The sequence below is a fragment of the Podarcis muralis genome, chromosome 10, assembly GCF_964188315.1.
Source record: "Podarcis muralis chromosome 10, rPodMur119.hap1.1, whole genome shotgun sequence".
Lineage (NCBI taxonomy): Eukaryota > Metazoa > Chordata > Lepidosauria > Squamata > Lacertidae > Podarcis > Podarcis muralis.
In genome coordinates, this window is record NC_135664.1 from 42415127 (window position 1) to 42438414 (window position 23288).

A 23288-nucleotide genomic window follows, 5' to 3' on the forward strand; every position below is an offset into this window, starting at 1 on the left:
ATATGCAGTCCAAATCATGCAAAATTTACAAGCTTACAATGTTATAAACATGGTAAAATAATCTAGGAGTAATTGCTTACAGTACTAGCAGGCGAAAAGTGATGCCGTTCTGATTTGTGCATGAGTAAGGTAAAGGTAAAGGTACCCCTGCCCGTACGGGCCAGTCGTGTCCGACTCTGGGGTTGTGCGCCCATCTCGCTTAAGAGGCCGGGGGCCAGCGCTGTCCGAAGACACTTCCGGGTCATGTGGCCAGCGTGACAAGCTGCATCTGGCGAGCCAGAGCTGCACACGGAACGCCGTTTACCTTCCCGCTAGTAAGCGGTCCCTATTTATCTACTTGCACCCGGGGGGTGCTTTCGAACTGCTAGGTTGGCAGGCGCTGGGACCGAGCAACGGGAGCGCACCCCACCGTGGGGATTCAAACCGCCGACCTGATGATCGGCAAGTCCTAGGCGCTGAGGTTTTACCCACAGCGCCACCTGCATCCCTTGTGCACGAGTGGTGGTCTCTAAATCTCAGAAAATTTGACTCACTGTGGAATGTGGAACCTGCCACCCAAGAATTTTAGGGGCTCTTTGCCCACCGCAAACCCATAACAGTGCATTTGAACATGCTAAGCATGACTATGTTATCCTTAATGTGAATGGGTTAGGTTGAAGTGTAGGACAGGATTTTGAACTAGTCCCGTTCATATGAATAATTCAGCTTAATATCGTAATCATAAACAAACAATAGAAGCAAATATTTAGGAGGATATAATGTAATTCTTCTATTTGGTCATTTACTACTCGAGCCCTATTTCACACAGGGTTTGGTTTATCACTCCTTTTTCAAAGTTAACCTTTGCTCTTACTGATGACTATAAATGCAAAACCCTTCCAACCATTACATTATCACAGTAATCCCAGAAACAAAAGATGTATATTTAAAAATACCCTCTGAATGGAGAATCTGATGAGGCATTAAGTTGAACGCATTAACATTCACCTCTGTGCTTTTTTCAGTTATTCAATGCTAAAAAGTGGGTGTTTTTTTTTTTTTTTTACAGAAATGTTTCCATGCATTATCTTTGAGACCATGTGTCTGTCTCATTTTCAAAAGTAGGAATTGCTCTTTTCATTTCAGTTCTGTGTGGGTTTTCAGAAGGACAAAGGCCTGGTAAACAATGACAAATGATACATCCAGCTCACCGTGAGATGGGGCAAGGGGGAGGGAAGGCTATTTTGGAGATTCTTCATGCTAATCCTGCCCTTACCTGCAGGAAAGATAGATATGAAGGCAAAATTATGTGACTTTTATTCACTGTGACTCTCTCTAACACACTCCTGCAACCTCAGCCGTTGCTTTTCTTCTTGTATGTGGTTAATGCATAATTGTGCTTTTCAATTTCCCCCTTCCATTTTTCTACCTTGCAATGGAGGAGTAAATTTCAAGTACCAGGGCTTGTTATTAAGACATGAAGAGAAAATGTCTTAGATTAAAGATCGTGCAAACATTGAAGTATCATTATACTAAGCTCCATTTAGGGGGCAATGTAGCACATTCTATATTTCCGACTTGCTTCATTACTTAAAACTAAATAGCAATTATTAGTTATAATACTGCCATTTCGAGACCTGAGATTTCACAGCTAGCACTGGAATTTAGTATCATTTCAGTTAATTTTCTCCTTGACATTTTGCTCTATGCGTTTAATATTGATCAACAGAGACATATTGCAGTCCCTGCTTTCTACAGGCTATAACAAAGGAAGAAAGCAGGGAAATAGCACAGTGTGCCTAGCCCAACTGTGCTGTCCTTTATTGTCAAATGAGACCTATCTTAGAGACCACGGTTTCCCTGAAGGTTTATTTCAGTCAGTTTGCTTAAATCTCCACTAAAAGATACAATAGCGATTAAACTGTTTGGCCAAAAGTGTAGCCTCGGTTCCAAACACACTTATCTCTCAAAAGAGACGTAAAGTAAAATGTCATTATCTTCAATAGCTGCAATTTTAACATATGTTAGCCCAGCTGTGAATGAAAAGGCTAGTTTTCTCATCTGTCTATGAGTTTCCCTATCTCTGTGCTGGAAGCTAGATAAAAACTAATGCCATTTTTCATGTTGGGACTATCTGTCCATTCTGTGCTCACAATATATTTATTTCTTTGCATTGCGTTGCATTTGCTTACTATGTAACAAAGCCATAAATCCGGCACCAAATTCACACTGGAATGTACTGCAGGGTTCCCAAGATTCTTTTCTTTCCTCACCCAGAAAAATGAGGAGAAGGGAATCCAGTCCACTGCGGTCCAGCACCTCTAGTGCTAGTCTGAACACCAGAGTGCTGGTGAATTCATCTCATCACAAGTCCTTTAAAATCCCACAGCGCAAAAGAATGGTCATCTATGATAACCCTCCTTTACACGCTGGTTTAGCCCTTGCTATCACTGAGATTGCTTTTGAATTATGGTGCTGAAGGAGACTCTTGAGAGTCCCATGGACTGCAAGAATATCAAACCTATCCATTCTTAAGGAAATCAGCCCTGAGTGCTCACTGGAAGGACAGATCCTGAAGCTGAGGCTCCAATACTTTGGCCACCTCATGAGAAGAGAAGACTCCCTGGAAAAGACCCTGATGTTGGGAAAGATGGAGGGCACAAGGAGAAGGGGACGACAGAGGACGAGATGGTTGGATAGTGTTCTCGAAGCTACCAGCATGAGTTTGACCAAACTGCGGGAGGCAGTGGAAGACAGGAGTGTCTGGCATGCTCTGGTCCATGGGATCACGAAGAGTCGGACACGACTAAACGACTAAACAACAACAAAATCACTGAGATGCTAAACCTGTGTCTGGGTGGAACCACTTATCTGACTGTAGGTGACTCTGATGATGAAATGCTCTTGTGCACAAAATGACCAAATACCTGTACATGGAAAACTAGATGGCAAGGGTAAAGGTTCTCCCCAACATTCCAGTTTTCTGTTTACAGAAAACTAGGTTCAGGATATTTGAACATGGTCAAGTGCTGGTAACTGGCAGAGCAACGTACAAATAAACACCTGCATGTTATTGGCATTTATGAACAACTAACCTATTCTCAGTATAATAGAAAGCATTTACTTTGCATTGGCAATCAAATTCCATATGCTGCCACCGCTGCTATTCTCCATTAGCTACATTAGAATATAGACTGGATGTTTCATCTAGAACAGGAATGGGGAACCTTAGTGCTCCAGATCTTGCTGGACTTCAGCACCTCATCTTCCCTGACCAAGTTAGCGGGATTGCAAACAGAGGATTTCCTAGAAGCGAATAACACGGATATGAGTGCTAAACTTCTACTAGACTCCACTAGTTTTCCAGAAGCAGCTTTTTTACGTAGTGCAAAAAACATGGCAATTATCTGTATTGCTAGAAGGACCACAGAAGTAAAGAGAAACCTCACAGCTTTTATAGTAGTGGTGCTAAGGGTTGATTCTAGGTGGTATACTAGGCTAGAAAGTAAATAGAAACCAAGTTGGGTAGTATTACATTCTTGCTGGAGAGAACATAAACTTCAAAAAGTTAAATCCTGTATTCAGGTGGTAGAAAATCATCACATGAAAATGTGGAGGATTTATTTTGTCATTTTTACACACGTCAAGAAGCCAATGCATAACATACCCTTAGACAAGAAAAGTATCTTACACCAGGACAGCCCAGTGCCAAAAAATGGAAGGGGCCTTTACAAAATATGCACCACACACTGGTCCCGTAGTCATATGGAGAGTTGAGAGATTAGCTTGTGCTGGAACACCCAGTTCAGAGGGACCAAACAGATCAGAAACACACTATAAAAGCTTATCCAGCCTGCCAACCCATCCAACTATATGATGTGTCTTTGCCATTCGTAATTTATTTGGACCAGGACATTTTACAACATGCTAAAGGATCTAGGAATGATAAGTTTCTAAAAATATGCAAGGCAGCAAATCATTGTTGATAATTTCTAATCTACTCTTTTCTTTTGGTCTATATGCATAGCAAGACTCTCATTTTCACAGAACCCCAGAAACCTTTCTGGGGGAGTGGAAAAACATATAGGAATGTCTGAATCATCCTCCTCATTTATCATTATTGTTTTGCCACACCATTTCCCCTCCTTCCCTCTATCTTCCCTACCATGTACATCAATTTTTCTTAACATCTGAAAAAAGAAATAAATCCATTATGCACTAAAGGTAGTTATATTTGTGCTGTTCTACTTGGTAAACAGTGCTTGAATATCACCTGCTGGGCTCCATCCCAAGCCTCTTGCTTTTTATCTCTCTCCTTTTCCACTGCTATGTGCCCCTTAGTCATTTTGTGGAGTTTGAATTTCCAGGCATTGAAATCCATTTCTCTTCTTCACCCTGCAAAGAACCCCTGTTGCCATTTTCCTCCAAGAATGCATTGTTTTGCTGTTTAAAGGTTTCCCTTGCAGTGACTGCCTCTGCCTGGGAGTTTTGTTTGAAACTGACCCTGATCTTCAGTCACAACAACAGAACAACAGCGAGTGTTTTAAGGTCTGGAAACTGGGGAATACGAAAGATAACAACTTGAAACTTGAAAAGAATCATGAGGAAAATGCACATTTCAAGTCACATCTCCCTGCCAATGTGTCCCAGACTGGTGATTTGCTTCCTCTTGTTTGGTCACAATGACCTTTTCCTTCTGCGACCTGCATGAGAGTTGTGCCCATCATTGTGTCAGTTGCAATGTGTGCATCTGCCCACTGGAAAAGGAAGATAAGTCAGGGAAATATGCATTGTACCAAATGGATGACAATGACAAAGGTACACAGCGGACTTTCTTCCTGCCCAAGGCAGTAATCCTGGCTGAAAAGGTTGCCATTACTCTTGCTAATGCAATAACCCATCAAAGCCTATAATGCATTGGAGAAGCTATCCTAGCGCCCCTGCTTCCCTTTACCCTAATCAGTCTCTCCTACCCACACCGATAAAATTGCTGGCACTTCTGGAGGTAAAATACAGCAGTCTAATGAATAGTCAACCTTTAGCTAAACTCTACAGATCTGCAGTCTGGTCCTAAACAGAACCCAAGAGGACTCCTGGTACATCTGGTTAGGATTGGAGCTCTAATTTTAACATTTATCTGTTCGCCACCAAGTCAGCCATGGGACTATAGCATTGTATTTCATCATCTCATATACAAACGAAACAATATTAATTACATTTCACTGATAAGCTAGGAAGCCACGCACAGGGCACTTAGCAAACCAGTATCCATAGAAAGATAGCCTAGGGTCTGCATCCTCTTGGTCTATGACAAGTCATGCACAATTATAATACAGTGGTACCTCGGGTTAAGTACTTAATTCGTTCTGGAGGTCTGTTCTTAACCTGAAACTGTTCTTAACCTGAAGCACCACTTTAGCTAATGGGGCCTCCTGCTGCTGCCACGCCACCGGAGCACGATTTCTGTTCTCATCCTGAAGCAAAGTTATTAACCTGAGGTAATATTTCTGGGTTAGCAGAGTCTGTAACCTGAAGCGTATGTAACCTGAAGCGTATGTAACCTGAGGCGTATGTAACTCGAGGTACCACTGTATTTAGTGGAAGTCTGGATTTGAGCTCTTCTCTTACACCTTCCTTGCACCATGTACAAAAGATAACACGAGGTGTGGACACACTTCATCTGTGCACACTGGACAAGCTGATGCTTCAGTTGCACTTTCAGAAAGAAAAATCACTCCAGGGACTCAGCTATACAGCTGCAAATATAACATTTTAAGTGTGTTTTAAGTGCATTATACAAATGTGAGCATAATGGCAAATTCAATATATAAATTTTTAAAACTTTTTTAAAAACCATTTTCGCAGCGTTTCTTATATGTGTCTAGATTCCACCCAGGTCTGAAAAGGGAAATGAAGAAAGCATTTTCCATTAGAAAAAAAGACAAACGAAGGATGACAATTCCAGACTAAGCAGCTAGTGTAGAAACTACCAAAAGGATTAACTGATATATTTCAATTAATGAAATAAGCAGCTTTCCTCCTGTGCAAACCCCAAGGGAGAAGAGAGTCTGACTTGTACATCTGCAGGGAATGCAGCACAGACATGGAAAGAATTTCAAGAGTGATTCATTAGATGGTTCGATTCCAAGAAACAGAAGTTTCTTCAGGACTTGTTCATTTGGTTGTTTATTTCAGATAACACAATTACTATTAATAGATCTGCCATATTTCAGCACAGAAAGATCCATTCAGCATAAGAAATCTCCATGTTCCTAATGTGTGACGATTTAAAGCCCCAAGATCAAGAGTGTGACAGTTTGAGTTGTTGTGTGCAAGCCAGTAGTAACTCCTGTGATGGGGCTGACATTAAATAAGCAGCAGCTCCTGCTGAGCTGTAATCAAGGGAGAGGGGCTCTCGTGCCCTTATTGCCAGGCCTCACTTGGGAGCAGTGAGTAACTCAGCCAGCACCATGCATATGCTCAACTGTGAACAACGGGGTTCAGTGCAGCCCAGCCTATGTACCTGCATGGTGCCAGCGCCTGCCTCTGCTGATGTAAAATGAAACTCATTGGTTAACACCACCCAATGGTGGCTCAGGATATGCAAACCCTTTTGTATTAACAGAGTTTTAGGTTTAGCTGTCAGTCACGTTGAATCCTGGAATTGTAGAGCTGGAAGATACCACCAGGGTCATCCTGCCCAGCCTCCTGCAATGCAGGTTTCTTTCGTCCAACATGGGGCTCAAACCTTTGACCAGCACCACTGGTCTCCAGACAGCAGTACCACGTACCGAGATGTTGCCAGAGTAGTCTTCTTCTTCTTTGGCAATCATGCATAGCCGAGTAAGATTGTCTTCCACAAACACGGCTTTAACAGTGAGTCTGTAAGTGACTTTGGAGGCCAATTCTGGATCCACACATCTGTCCACAGTGGGGACATAGGTTTGCAGGTGGGAGTTGATCATGGTGAGGGTTTGCCAAGCGTGCCTTCCTCTTAGCACGTTTCTCCCTTGCGTCCTGAGTTTGAGCGTCTTCAAAGCCCATGACACCTTTGGTAAAGGCTGTTCTCCAACTGGAGTGCTCACAGGCCAGTGTTTCCCAGTTGTCGGTGTTTATACTACTTTTTTTTTTATTTGCCTTGAGAGAGTCTTTAAACCTCTTTTGTTGACCACCAGCATTACGCTTTCCATTTTTAAGTTCAGAATAGAGTAGTTGCTTTGGAAGATAAACAGGCATCCACACAACATGACCAGTCCAACAAAGTTGATGTTGAAGAATCATTGCTTCGACACTGGTGATCTTTGCTTCTTCCAGTACACTGGCATTAGTTTGCCTGTCTTCCTAGGTGATGTGTAAAAATTTTTGGAGACAACATTGATGGAATCTTTCAAGGAGTTGGAGATGGCTTTTATAAGTGGTCCACATTTCACAAGCATACAGTAAGATTGGTAGTACAATAGCTTTGTAAACAAGCATTTTGGTAACGGTAAGGTCAAGGCAGCACAGGTACAACAGTAGGAACACCAGATCAGCTCCACTGGTGGACCCACACTTTCCCAACTTTGCTGCAGCTCCACTTCCATACCTGCTCTGCAGCAGTGTCTTGCTAGTTGCTCCTGTAATATACAGCTTTTATTTAAAATAGCTAATTATATATACAGTATTTTAAAAACACTCAACATGCTGTATTTCTCTTGAAGCATAGCTCCCAGGGTATAATGGAAGGGATGTCAGTTATGCATAAGGGAGGCAGGGGGAAGAGGCATATGACCACAACATTGCGACAGATACTACTTGTATAGTTCTTATTAAAAAGGGGGTGGGGGAAGTGGCTACAATCCAAGCTAGTATTTTAAGCTGGTAGGTGACTTCATTATCCTATGGCATGTTCCATTAGCAGACAAATCAAATGTCTTTCATGTAGAGTTACAGATAACAAAAGCTAGCAAGTGCAAGAATGCCCTGCTGAATTCTCAGTATGGCTTGTGGAATGGAATTGTTTAGAAATAAATGCCAAGTACTTAATGTCTTACAGAATTATAGATTTTAGAAGACTGCTAAATAAGGAAGAAAATACTTAAGGCAGTTGCTACTGGATTTTCTACCCATACAAAAAAACAACAACAAAAAACCAGGAGGGGGATAACATTTTCCAAGAGAAGGAGATTAGCAATTTTACAGTCTCCGTAAACAGATTTTATATGCCTTACTGGTGACACATGCATTACATTAATTTAAAGTGAAAGGGCATCAATACACAGATCAGCTATCAGGCCATTTTTATCTGCATAACACTATATCTATATTTAAAAATGGCACTGTAAAGCAGACTTAAGCAAGATGGGAGGAATGGAAAGGTTGTGGGGAGGGGGGGGGTCCCCTTATACTCCGAAGCAGCTTCCAGCTAAATTAATTTCCCCATCCATCTCCATGGCATGAAAATAAGAGTTACTACCTAGGCTAGCCTTGCCAGTGAAACAAAGTGAACAAATGGCTTCAGATGCCAGATTACAAGAGCAGTTGGAGTGGTTGTGGTCTGAGTGTGATGACAGGCTGTTCTTAGATTGCACTCCAGGAACCACCAGCGGTCACTGACATGCTTTCGGATGGTCTGGCTCTGAGACCATGATGAAAATAATAGAGAAGGTGCTGCCAAGATGACGGCTGAAATATCCCATTACATGTTGAAGTGGCAGGATGCTTTTCAGTGTTGCACCTGGAAACTATAAAGCCACTTGCAGTCTTCAGCAATGCCTGTAGTTCCAATGAAACCTTCAAAAGATGGGAAGAGTTATAAATCTAAGTACAGAGATGGCTTTCAGACTAGATGACATCTGGGCAATGGAACAGGCAGCATCTCACAGAATGTTTGCAGGAAAGCAATTCCCTTCCTTCTCCATAGCACCTAGAATTGAGTATGGATTGTATGGGAATTCCCTTCCTGTCATATGATAAAGAGGGTGAAAATGCATCATGCTGAGTGGAACAAACCGGAGCCAATTTTCTGGGGTTGGGAACCTCTGGGTCTGATTATGCCCATCACAAGTTCCAGTTGGGACTGCAAGGTCATTCACAAATTTTTTTGTGGGTGCTCGGGCACCCAGAGACCCTATAGTTGATGCCCCTGTTAGGTTGAATGTGTAGAGCTCAAGAGCCAGGAGAACAAAATGCATGGCCCTGATCATGTGAAAATGGTCTTTGCGAAAGTGTAGCAATGTGGTGAGATCATAGTTTGCCCTGTCCTTGAAATGGTAACCTGTGGATCTCACCATGCTAGGCAGCATTTCGTCCTTTAACCCTTAATCATGTCAAACTTGAAAAGATGCAGATAAGCTCACCACTTTTCCATATCTGTAGTGATGTGCGACTTGCACCTCATTCAAGTTAACCAGAGTGAAGCTTCCATGCTTTAACTGGAGCTCCAAAATATCAGATGGGCTTCTTGGATCAGAAGCTCACTAAAACAGGAATATTCCATTAGGATCAAATTAAGATCTTCTCCTATTTGGAGCAAAGGACATTTGGAGCAAAAATACCAACGAGTCCTTCTCTTAATTACAGGTGGAACTGAATCTTCCCAAAGATCTGTAATAAACACAAACCAGTCCAATGGGCTGAATTACATAAGAATCACGGATGAAATTGTTAGCTGTTTGCTTTGAGAGCTATTGATTGGAGCTGGAACAGCTGGACTACTTTGCCCTGAAACAATCAATAATATTGACCATTGTGTAATCAAAGTAAATCTACTACATGACGCACTTAGTTCTAAAATTGCCACAATTATCTGAAGAACAAATCCTTCAGCAAAATTTTAGGTAAGAAATTAAAGCCCTGTTTGGCAAACATCATTCAGTATTTACTGTCCACATCAGTTTCTCTTTAGCTGGCCTACTAATTGACTTATCTGTCACAATTAATAAGATTACTGGTCACCTTTCTAGTTTAAATACTTACACTTAATACCCAGTTGAGTCCATCCAAACAAACACTGACAGTTATCCCAACCTTTCAGATTATTGCAGCCTCTTCACTTCATAGTGCATCTAATGGTTTTGTTCCTCATCATTATGTGGAGCAGCTAGAACATAACACTTTACAAAGGTTTATATTACACTTCAGTATATACGTTTTTCACAAAGAATTGGAACTAACAATGCAAGGGCCCAGTGATGGGGAAACTCTGGTCTTCTAGATGTGGTTGAATTCCAGCTCACATCAGCCCCAGCCAGCATGGCCAATTGAAAGTAGGTCTCTGGATTGTGGCCCTTCTCTCCTACTAACTCTCTATTTCCACCCACTGTGGTGGCTTTTCTTCACAGCCCCAGCCAGCATGGCCAACAACATCTGGAAGGCCACAGGTTCCTCACCGATAATCTACACCCACATTTCAGAATCAGGAAAGTTTGTGCGTGCATGTGCATGCATGTATTATGCGTTCCGTCAAAGGGCTCGAAATGGCCAAAGAGGCAGCATGAAATGATTCTGTGAAGGAATTATCTAACCAGCAAGCAACCTTTCACATCCTTGGTGCTAACCCTGTCTGGAACATGAAGAGATATTTGTTCAGAGAACAGAATTATATATCATTAATAGTTAAAACTACTCATCTCTAATCAGAAGTTAACACCCAATTTGACATCACTGGTTCTTAAGCCCACAACATTCTTCAAATAAAATAGTTTACTTTTGTGTGTGTAATTTCCCATACCAAATAATAATCTTATGCATAGGTGCTCAGGAGTAGGTCTCATTGTTTATTCCTAGAAAGTGTGTTTAGGATTACAGCATTAGCCTATTCATTCCACAGCCAAACAGACAAAACTCCTTTAAACTTTCTATTCCTATGATCATTTTAGAGTGACCAGAATTAGACAAAGTATTCCAGATAGTGGCCTTACTACTGCCTTTTACAGGATACCACAGTTCATGGTTTTGTAACTAATGCATATTTATAGGATTGAACAGTCAGAAACTCAGAAAACACCATCATTTTTAAAATGCTGATTTCCCTTGAGAGCTGTCTTGTATAGAAAGAGCATATACAATATTTTTTTTTACTTAGTGTCTGTTCAAAAATTGCTTCTTCAAATTGTTTGACAGAATGATTCCACTTGTCAATGCCTTCTTCATGTGTGCCCATCTTGACATAAGCTGTGTCCATATTTGATGAGGTTACAGATACACACTTTGAGAAACAAATCCCACCGTTTTTCATCAAATGCTCAGTAACACTGCCAAAACTTTCTCTTTGATACTCCTCACTTGGTTGTCATATTCCTAACAATTTCATTGCTTGGAAGAAGTGCCAATCGGAGGGACGGGGGACTGAAGAGAAGTGTAGGGAAAAGAAAAAGGTAGAGGACCTTTAAAGAGATTCAGGAATATAGCTTCAAAGCTTAATTGATTAATTAGATTAATTGATTAACCATCCTTTGATCAATTAAATAGATATGCCAGATAACCAGGCAGCAAATTTTTAACATATAAACATACTGCGGATGGGGGGTCTAGACTTAAGCCATACTTAGAGCAGATCCACTAGATGATTTACAGCACAATTCTAACCATGCCTACTCTCTTGAATTCAGTGGGGCTTATTGCCAGGTAAGTGGGGTTAGGACTCTAGTGTAAGTCTAGAGCCAATCCAGTACTTATAAAGACAGGTCATTTTTCTCACAAAGGGTAGAATGCTTCTTCTAAGATGAGGCTTGCTGCAACACATGGATGCCTAATCTAAAAACAAATGCTTTCTTTACTTCAGTACTCATATAAAATTGTGGAAATTAAATAAATTACTTGATTTATTGAATCAACCATGAGTTCTTTAATCAGGTGACTGCCCAATTAGAGACATTATCTTTGTCCAGATATACATGTGGATCTTCAGATGCTATATAAAGATGCTTTAACGTATGGGTTGTAAGAATATACAAATGCTATCGTGATGCAATAAAACCATGAGCAAGCTTCAATAATGTAGCAGTCTAGCATCAGGAAAATATGTAACCATCAAATGAAGGTGGTTATAGCCCTTATAGACTTGTGGGATGGTTGAAATATCCAAGTCCAAATCATAGTTTCTTTCCCTGTGTTATGATGCCCTGCCTAATGACAGATAAACCTGGTGCCTTCCAGATGTTGACTACAGTTCCCATCATGGTCAATGGTCAACTGATGGAAACCGTAGTCCAAAACACCTGGAGTGCACCAGCTTGGGATAGGCAAGTCAAAGTCTCAATTCTTTGGCACAAAACTGGATTTCAAGGTGAGGAGTCTACAAAAAATTAGAGAGAAAGATTGTGTGAGTGTAGTGAACTATGGAGATTGCAGAAGAATGTGATGTTACCAACATCCCTTTCCGTTGCTGTCACAGAAAACACTACTGCATAGCTAATATACCATAGGAGAAGGCCTTAGAGAGAAAACTACACATGAAACATTACAACATGTACTTGCTTTTTGATATTAATGAATAAATGTATACAAGCAGTTGTCTAGTTGTTTTTCCAGCAGAACCGTTCTTTGGCTTTCATACTATCTGGACTCACTTTAGGATCTGAATGTTATTTTTCCTGTGAGTTCATATAGTTATTTATGCATCATCTTCCAATTCAGTCATTTCTATATCTGCAGTGGCAAATAGCATAAATTTTAAAGGTTGCTGGCTGGCTGGAGTTCTAGGACACAATCCAAATAACTAGTTCTGCATGCCCTATGAGGCTTTGCATTTGTGTTTCTCAAACAGCTACTTGCCGCACCACTTGGGAAATTTCTTTGCCAACTCAGTGGAGTTTCAGCAGCAGTTTATGATCTGGCATGAGGATTGGCTGTTCAAAGAAAAAGCCCATCTGGGTGCATGATGAAAGTAGGTCTCTGGATTGTGGCCCTTCTCTCCTACTAACTCTCCATTTCCACCCACTGTGGTGGCTTTTCTTCACAGCCCCCTGCTATTCCTGAGCATCGTACGTGCTTTTTTAGTTTTGCAATTATTCTTGCCAGAGTCTTGTTTTACAGGATTGAACATCTGTGATCTTCCCATTTGGTGGCATTCCCCCCCACCCCCTCTCCTTTTGAAGAAAGAGTCCAGAGCTAATCACCTTGCTGTGGTCATTTGCTGCTTCCATCCAAAATGTACTTCATTTGTCTCACATGGCTCCTTGAATGTCTCTTCTGATTTGTAAAATGTCAGGATGTGCGATAGGTTGCAAGCATGAATGTTTGCCTTTCCTTTTTAAATGACATTTTGTTTTAGTGTTCCTGGCAAATGTGATTGCTATCGCACAGAGCATCGACAATAAAGAAAACTAAGTAGCAATCAGAACTCCTCTGAAATAAGAAAAGGAACACAGTTAAGCACCGCAAATAGGAAGGGGGAAGAAAGACCAGTAAATTTTCAATTCTGGTCCTTTATTAATCAAAATGCTGGTGTGTGTGGGAGAGGGAGAGGGAGAAAAAGAAAGAAAGCAGCAGTGGACAGTGAGTGAGGTGGTGGTACTCATCTGACCTCCTGACAGCTGAGTCGCTGCTGCTTACAGGGAAAGAGAGGGAAAGAGGAGAGGTTGGTGCAGTGCAAACACATTGGCAGAATCACTGGATTGGCTCTGCTAGTACATTTGCACTATGCCAGTTTCCCCACTGCCTCACTCTTAACTCAGGCCTGTGCCTTCTCCACTTCACCCACAACCCATTCCCATGGCCACCTTAGCAGTAGATGTATAGATCCTACCTGCCTAGCTCTGCCATGAGTTGTGTTTTTGGACGTGGAGTCTGCTTCTTTGATGTTTCTCAGTTATATTGGAAAGTAGGAGTGAAGGATGGGTGTATTCGGTGCTTTTTTTCTAAAAAAAATATGTTTAGGGGTACTCTCATTTTGACTCAAGAACATCACCATTTTATAGTTCAAATCGGGGAAAAGAAATACAGTATATGGACAAAAGTACAAAGATCCACAAAATGTTTAGGGGTGTGCATACCCCTGTGTCCCCCCAGAAAAAAGCACTGGGTGCACTAGCTGCTAATGTGGCAGCTGTTCTGAAAACAGGGATTATCACTTATAATAGCTGCCATTCACTCTGCACTGGATATTAATTTTGTACCGGATTCGTCACTTGGGGGGATATCTCTCCTCAAATTCAGTAGATTGCATCTCATCTCCCTCAGCTTTCTTATGCTGCTTCTCCCCTTGTACTGGTAAAGCCATTCAGGAGCAGTAAAATGGAGAAGACATATGAGATATTCCTATAATAAAGAGATAGAGTATCATTACCTAACATTTCATTGCAATGGGTCTTCACCTGAGTGGTGTAGCTCACCACATGGAGGCAATATAGAGCAGGTGTGGGGATGTTGGGTAAAACAGCTATTTAGGAACATCCTCTACCTATTGGTCAGAAAGAGTAACACCTTGGGATATTTCAACCTGGCTCCACCTCAACAGTTCAGCAGTTTAAATTCTAGCTAGGCTGAGCCAAATACACTTCTCAGTCATTGCTGAGGTTGGGAAGGAATATTTGCATTTTTCATTGAATGGCCTGAGTGTGGGATGTTTTTCCCCAGGGCATGGGGCTAGGGAGGGACACCTTTGAGTTGACTGAATTCAGCTAATTTCCTTTGTGATGGAAGAGGAGCCAATTAAGTGATAAGAGAAGGGTTACACCATTATGACTATAGGTGTTTAAGGACAGCTGGCAGAGACTCTTTGGTGTTTCAGACTGGGGCCTACCCAGCCCCGCCAGAAGATGCGATTGATTGAACCCGGGACTGCCTGCATGCAAAGCAGATGCTCTGTCACTGAGCTACAACTCTTTCCCTACCACATTCCAATTTTTTGCACTCTACATTTAAAAAATCAGGCATCGGGGAGCAGTAGTAAGACAAATGTGAAGAAAATCTATCTCTTCCTGAGCACTTAACTAGACAAATATTTGAACAGTAGCAAACATAAGGTGGTTCAACATATTGCCGACATCTTGAGAGAGTGCTCACATTGTAAAAAAACTATTTTAATTATGGGTCTTTATATTTTAGCAGCATTGTTTTATTGTATGTTTTAATTATGACGGTTTATATTTTAAAGTTTTCTATACTTTGCAAACTGCTTAGAAGCCGAATTTGGCATTAAGCAGTATATGAATGATAAGGTGTTGAGGATGATTATGATGATGATAGAGTGTGGTGAATCAGGCAAGACAGTTTCTAAGGGACCGGGCTGTATTAACAAACAAAATCTGAAAGAAGAGTTTCAGTCTTAATTTTAACCCATTCCTCTCCACTGGGAATCTACAAGCCAACCGCACATATCTTGGGTGAGGAGGAATTGTGTTTCAAGCAAAACAAGTATCTCTGTGCTTGCTGTAAGCCCTGGCATCTTTCATTTTACAAATCATATTGTATATGAGGGAAGATAGAGAACTCGCAGTCCTTTATGAGGCTATTGCCTTTCTGTGGAAGAAGATAAAGAACTCATAGTGTGATAAAAGAAGACAGATGACCAGCAAAAAGCAGATTCCTAGACCACATGAAGAGATGGAAGAACAATTTACTACACAATTAAACCTGAAGAAGGGAAGTCCAAAGTCTTGTCACATGCCTCATGTCAGAGCTAAAGACCATGTCTCTCGATCAAAAGTGAGATCAGTTATTGGTAAGACCAAGATATAGCTGAGGTGGTGTTTTTTTTTTTGTTTTTTTAAAAAAGGAGATATGTTATCGGGTTCAGCTAAAAAAAGCGCAAGATCAACCATCTCTTCTTTTCTGCCAGGTCCCTGATTTTGCACTGAAATATTTTCATGTTCTTTCTCAAACAGTTACATCCTGTCAGAGAACTTGGTAATTGAAAGGGTCACAAAGGTTTCATTTTGTTCAAATACTGAAAGGATTTGGGCCTGGAAGTCGCCAAGGCCTTTTTGAAAGCTAATGGAACTCGTGGGTGTTCGCTGTCTTTCAGATTGGGACTACAATTTTTTAGTTCCTGGAGCTTTCCGTGCAGCTGAAATGAGAATTCAAAATAAATAATTTCAGATATAAAGTTAGTAAGATAAAGTTAATCCATTCTCATCACAATTTGCTATTGCTGTTTTGCTGTGTGTGATCAGGATGACTGCTTATGTTAAAAAGTAAAGTATAAATCCCTTAAAATCAATCAGTAACTGGAGCTTTAGGCTGTAATCTTATACAAATTTACCAGATGTAAACCCATGGAATTGAATGGGAATAGGTATGCACTGTTACTAATTTAGCATTTGATATTTTGCTATACAATGCCTCTATGTTTGCAAATGGCTATCTCATCAGTGATTTGTTAGTTTGTGTGCCACTATATAAGTAATTAAGTGCCAAAGTACTGAAAAACAAAAAGTATAAATGGTAATCCTAAAGACTAGAACTAGGGGGTAAATTCCACTGAACTCAATGGATCTACTTCTAAGTAAACATGATTGGGATTGCACTGTGTTGGTTATCAATTAGTGAAGAGACCCCATGATAATGATCTGAAGAAATCAAATAAATTGGATATTAAATCAAAGTGTTTATTTATAAACAAATATCCAACTACCAGTAATAAAGTTTCAGCTCATATTACCAATTAAGTGGTCTTTAATCAAAATGCAGGATAGGGTTTAATTCTTAATCTGATTTCTTTAAACCAAACCATCTTCCCTTTGCTGAAAAAAATGCCCCACCAAATTCTTACTTTCTTCCTGAGCCTTAGTAATTCACCCTAGAATCTTGTCTTTGCATTTTGAAACATGGAAGACAGAAAACAACTTAGAAAGAGACCGCTCTCTAACGTCAATTCAATTTTTTATTTAATGTTCAGAAAACCACTGATCCATTTGTTGGATGCATAAATTCTCTAAGGCCGCCTGCCTGGTGAAAAACATACTGGGAGCCTGGAGCAAGGATACCCATAATTACACCGTCAAAAAAGATTGCAGTAAGTGGCAGAATATTTTATTTGCCGTCAGTCCTATGAAAGTATATTGCGACATCAGCTTCAAGAGATTCAAAATCGCAAGTGGGGCTCTTATTTGAAATCAGCAGAAACCATTTTGCAGCAGGCTTGCGTGAATGGGTCATAGATTAGCAGTAAATTCCATTCCTATTTTTAATGAAGTGGCAGAAGGAGCTGGGTTTCTGTGGTTTGGTAGAACATTTAGGCTCTCCCTGAAGCAATGTTTTAACTTGTGCATTGACTGAAATGTACTGTCATCCTAATAACTGAATTTCACCAGGGGTTGAAAGTGTGTGTGTGTGTGTGTATACGCACACACAGTGTCAAAGGCCAGCATAAACAGGTGTGTCTTTCCCTGAACCGGTATCCCTCACTGGCTCACATGCTACTGTCCAGAAAATAATGGAAGCTAAATTGTGTCCTCCCTAAAAGAGGGCACGTGTTGCGGTGAGACTTGGAGAATGACCTCCTGGTTGTGGGTGGGTCTGTTGGATAGACACAACACCCGACTGGTAGGTCCCTCGTTGCTGGGTGTAATCTGGCCAATGGGGTGCAGTCTAAATGGTTTGAGGGACCTATTTAATCCCTTGCACGTGACCCAGAGATTCTCTTTCGGCTCATGCAAACGGAACACCCACCCACATTGACCTTGCTATGCCATCATGTGTCGTCTGTCATTGGGACAGGGGCACAGCAGGAATTTTCCCCACTTGGCTGATAGGTTGTTGCCATTTGGGTTTCGCCTGCCGCATAGCAAATCGTCACAACTTGTAAGGTTGCAAATAGGCACTGGTTCAGGTGATAGGAATGGGAGAATGGTCTCGCCATCCCTATGTGAAGGGTATTCCGTTAAAGGAATCCAGGTACTCAACTTGGTTTGGTCAACCCCCAAGATGGGGTAGTGCCCGTGCCATGGACTGTAACATGATGTGCTAGATGTTATATGATTTTTAATTGTCTGTTTATTGCTTATTTTACTTCTTACATTCCATCTCACTGCATTACAATTTGAATTCCATAAAATACAATGTAAAATACAATAATAAATCACATTAAGAACCTAAGAAGCAAAAGAAGCAATAAAGAGAAAACTAAAGATCAGAATGAATGTGCCTGCCACCTGCAGTTGCTGCTCCTGCTGTTCTTCACAGGCCACCCGAATGAAGCTTGCAGGCTGCTAGTGACCTTAGTTTGGGTTAAGGATACAGAGCTCTGATGTGCACACAGTGTTTTGCACTGGGTTCTGCATGTCTTTTGGAACAGACCCTTACAACGAAGTGAATTGTGCAGTCGATACTTGCATGGAAGCCCATATATAATCACATATCATAAAAAAAAAATCTTGAGTATTTCAGATGGCCTTCTTCAGATTCTAGTCAGTTGCATTGGTTGTTCCTTTGTCTCAAAGGAAGAGGTGAGGTCAACATTCTTGGTCCACTTCTTCACACAACATCTGCTCATTCATGTTCCGAAAGTGATCTGTGAAACAAGAAAGTCTGCTTGTCAGCCTCCTTTCAAGATCTGATGAAAATAGGCACATCACAGGCTGGGTTAGTACAACAGTCACTTCTGATTTGTTTCTATGTGTCTCGGGTTAGCATCATATCCCCTTCATGCACCTTTTTATAGCTTTAATCAAAATGGGAAATTCTGCCATTTTTACTGGCTGAAGAGCGTTGTTTTTGCAGTATAAGGCAGGAAATTTTAAAAAATGAAAAGCATTACTTGTGCTCATTGATTGTGATGACTAAGAGGGGACCATTGGTACTTGTGGCTATTGCCAATGAGATCAGAGTTAATTTGTTTGAGGAAGGTGCCTTGTGTGAACTTCAGCGGCGTGCACTGGCACAAGCAAGGGCAGATTTTGCCGAAGAGGTTCTTGCTTATTAGGAAAGCTGTGTAAGTGGCAATAGCAATTTTTCAATAGGCTTGCTGAAGTGTCTGCAGCATTGTAATGGCTGGATTAGATGAGAGTTGAGCAGAGCACTCCACCTGTACTAACGCCAGCGCTGCAGGTGCTGTATCACCCCTCTGCTGGGGGAAAAATGGCTCATGTGTCAACAATTCACCTTGACAAGTTCAGGTAATTAAGAAGAGCATGTGATGCCTTTGCAGAAGCACTCAGCTCATGGATGTGCCTGAGGGTTGGGGCGGCAGGGGCACTTGTCTTCCAGAAACCCCAGGTGTGTTTATTTTTATGTACACAGACGCACACACATCCAGGTAGTCAACAAGAGGTTCAAAGTGATCTCTGAAGCACTTCTGTTGAGAGCAAATGTCAGGCTCACCTTCTGTACTTTTCTAGAGGAATGCCTTCTTGGACCAGCAGGCAGTTCAGATGCATACTCCTAGCTCACATTTAATGATGCTGCTTCTGCAAATGTTACAAGATTTGGAAACCCTAGAAATGCAAAAAAAAGGACATTTAAAAATGAGTTGCGGTGCCTTTGGGTGATCTGGTGAGCACCCTGCTTTTTTGAGTGGTGGGTGGGGCGGTGGCCAAGAATAGAGACCAAAAGTGCTGACAAGGTCCTCAAGAAAACATTAGCAAAATTCCTTTCTTTGGTAAACAAAAACTTAGTGCTACTGTTTTGATTGGTTGAAAAGAAGGCACAGGTTTTCTATATAAGGTTACTAGAGGGGGGAAGCAAAAAAGCAGAGCTGTTCCTCTTTGTTTAGCTATGGAAATCTGCAACTACTTCAAAAGCAGAAGACTAGTGAGCCCTAGAGACATATTGAAAACACTTGCACAATGTCTGATGAAGTAGTATTACCCAATGTGCCTGCCTCAGAGACAGGAAATAATCCAGGTCCAGGCAGGGGCATGAGAACATCTCAGTTGAAAATACTCAAGTGCTATACAATGAATGATATGAAAAGCGAGATACAGGGAACTACGCATCAAAAGCAAATCCTCCACCAGACGTGTTAAAATCTGCACTGCTTACACACTGCTAGAACTCTGCAGAAAGTTAGGACTCTGGGCAGTTTAGTACGGCTCCAAAAGCATTTTGCCAAGTATGGCTTTCTATATATTCTCTTTGGCTAGCATTCTCTGCTGTTTTGAAAGGAGCTGTATGTCATTATTGCATTTTATTTCCCCAGCCACTAGTACAGGGTACATACCTTACAAAACTGTACCAATATGCCCAGACAACCTTTGTCCACTGCTCATCCCATAGACCTAATGATCTGAACTCTTTGTTCTATTGCAAGTAAATCGTAAGACTACTCTGGTTGGGTATTACAAATTTTAGGGCAGTGGTCAGCAAACTTTTTCAGCAGGGGGCCGATCCACTGTCCCTCAGACCTTGTGGGGGGCCGAAACATATTGTGGGGAAAAAAATAATGAATTCCTATGCCCCACAAATAACCCAGAGGTGCATTTTAAATAAAAGCACACATTCTACTCATGTAAAAACACGCTGATTCCTGGACCGATCGTGGGCTGGATTTAGAAGGCAATTGGGCCGGATCCGGTCCCCGGGCCTTAGTTTGCCTACCCATGTTTTAGGGTGTGGATGAGGCCCCCCTCCTTTCTCCACACTTGAGCTTGTCAGCCTGAAATGTAGACTCCCTCAGACTCAAAATGCAAGTATATGTGACATGAAAATACAGTAACTATAAGCATGCTAGTGTGCTCTATTTGGTAATTACTTAACGTGGCAAGGTCTGCCATAATTCAGTTCAATAAATAATAATAACTGGCTTGTACATTTTAAGGTCACTCTTGAAAATCAATTTCCCCTAATTAATCACCATCCATACATTTCACCTGGACTGTATCTTGCATTCTGATTTGGTCATTCCACACATATTCGAACACCCTTTGCATGTAGTGTGCATTGGGGAAATAGGTAATAAACTGGTGAATTGTGTAGGTTTGCTCTGTAAAGATCATATTTTCTGTTCTGAGATGAACGCTTGGAAAACATTTTCAGCTTGTGGTTCTTGAATCATGAAGATCTGCCAGTGGGTGGCACATACTGTCCAGGAGGCTACAATGATCGGTTTGGAAGGGCACAGCCAGTCCAGGACCTGAGGTTATTGAGCTATTTAGGTAAATGCTGCAGCATGCAATATAACTGTTCATCAAAAGGGGTGATGTCACAGCGCTTCCGACTTTCCTGCAATACCTAGTTTTTCCATCTTAATCTTATTTTAGAAGTTTGTGATCTATGCCTATCTTTTTTAAAAGCTGGACATACCCATCTGAGTCATGAGAGGAGGGGCCTGACTGGTGACTGATCCAGCACTCAACTTCACAATACGTATGTTTGTTGTTCATATGGTAATATGCTGGCTGTCATGTTGATCTAAGTGTGAGCTGTAATCATGTCGTATTGCTGTGATGGTTTTCTAAATGGCTTCTTTGGCTTTGCTTTTAGAAAAGAGTGGAAACAGTAAGGGCATAATATTTTCCCATGCAAAGATAGTGTCTGAATGAAGAGATGTCTCCATGGGGTTCACGAGGGCTCTACTTTTGCCCTCCCCCTCCCACTTGGGAACTTTCAGAATCTTGGTCCATCTAGCATAGTGTTGTCTATACTGACTAGAGGTTGCTCTCCATGGTTTCGGACAGTGGCCTTTCCAAGCCCTAACTGGAGAATGAACCTGGGAGCTTCTGCATGCAAAGCAGATAGTCTACTACTGAGTTGAAGCCCTGGCTGAAACTCAGCTTAGGTCTCCCAAGCTTCATTCCCTTGATGTTGACACTTTTATGATGGTTCCACCACAACGGAGGTATGATAATTCACCCGCTAGATACGTCAAAATCATACCACCTTGTGTCTTGCCAAATGCAAGGTGGTTCTTTTAAAATGAGATTCAGAAGTAATACAAACCATGAGTGAGAAGATTAAAGATTTTATTCTAAACAGCAAGCAATATATACATACCAAGCAAGCACCCCAATCTGCCACTTGGAAGCCCTCAAGAAGTGGCAAAGTGACTCCCCCAGGTAGCCTTAGTTTGCACAGCCCCGCAGTCGTCAGTCCATGCACAAGCTTCTTTCTAACACTCTGCCTCAACTATCTGATTTATAGATAGGAAACCTGTGTGGCTTGCATATCACTAGCTACGTGGAGATTATTCATTAGCCACCCTCTCCCAATGACTCACTTTCTTGAAACAATGTTGAACATCAAAGAAGGTACCTAGTCCTATCATTTCCTTCCAACAGATTAAAACATTAAAGGCTGCTCTCATGCCATCAAAGAGCTTAACAAAAGACAGGGAAAAGGAAGGAACGAGGGCAGGAAGGATAACCATGTTAGATCACTAACTCCTCAAAATACAAATATCTCCTGAATAGATGGTTCATATACCTTTTTTAAAAAAACCCAGAGACTATTGCAAAGGACATCTACACATGTGAATATTGTGCTCCTCACTTTTTCAAGAAAGCTGTGCTGTACGAGGTAAAAAGAGAGAGAGAGAAGAATCAGCACTGACGAAAACATGAGAGGATTACAATGGAAGAAAGTGTTGCCTAGACTTTGCTCCAAAATGTGAATAAACAGAGGCCTGGTGATGCCACACTAAGTGCCTACGATGGAAGCAAGGGAAAGAGAACTTTACAAATCCTCAATCATTTGCAGCAGAAAGCATGACACAACCAAACGCATTCCTCCTTTCGAAGTTCTGTAATACTTCACAACTGAAATGCCCCACTACAATATTACTATGGAAAAGTAAGTCCAACACAGCAAATACACCATTTTATTATGTTTGATTATATTTGAAGTCTACAATTTTAGGTAACAATTTTATTATGTGCACCACTTAGAGAGCTCCTCGATCACAAAGCTTAGAATTTTTTAAAATATAAAATTAATATAAATAAATCCTAAATTCCAAAGGCATTTTCATGAAATCCCTCTTGTAGCATGTCAGATTCTAATCTGATCTATACTTTATTTTTTAAAAAATAAATAAATATAGCTTCAGAGTTATGCTTTGTTTTTAAAAGTATCTATCCAATCTTCTACCACTTCTAATACATCTGAAAGGTTCCTTGCCACACCTATGAATAGCTAGAAGCTTGGGTGTGAGTTTTAGCTGAAGAAGTCAAGTTATGCTGTTGTTAAGCAAAATCCTAATTAAAATGTTTGCAGATTCTTAGCACTATAACCTTAATCCATCAGTAAAATAGAGAGATTCTATAAACCACTGAGCCTAGGGCTTGCCGATCAGAAGGTCGGCGGTTCGAATCCCCACAACGGGGTGAGCTCCCGTTGTTCGGTCCCTGCTCCTGCCAACCTAGCAGTTCGAAAGCACGTCAAAGTGCAAGTAGATAAATAGGTACCGCTCCGGTGGGAAGGTAAACGGCGTTTCCGTGTGCTGCTCTGGT

At 41.2% G+C, this 23288-nt stretch overlaps 1 long non-coding RNA gene across 1 annotated transcript; it reads right to left on the reverse strand.

The window, feature by feature from the left end:
• Window positions 1–16768: 16768 nt before the first annotated feature.
• Window positions 16769–21948, reverse strand: LOC114605470 (uncharacterized). The gene is made up of 3 exons (XR_003708582.2): window positions 21835–21948; window positions 19225–19337; window positions 16769–18415 (listed from the first exon to the last, which is right to left on the reverse strand). It is a non-coding gene; the product is annotated as an uncharacterized LOC114605470 (long non-coding RNA).
• Between the last annotated feature and the right edge of the window lie 1340 nt (window positions 21949–23288).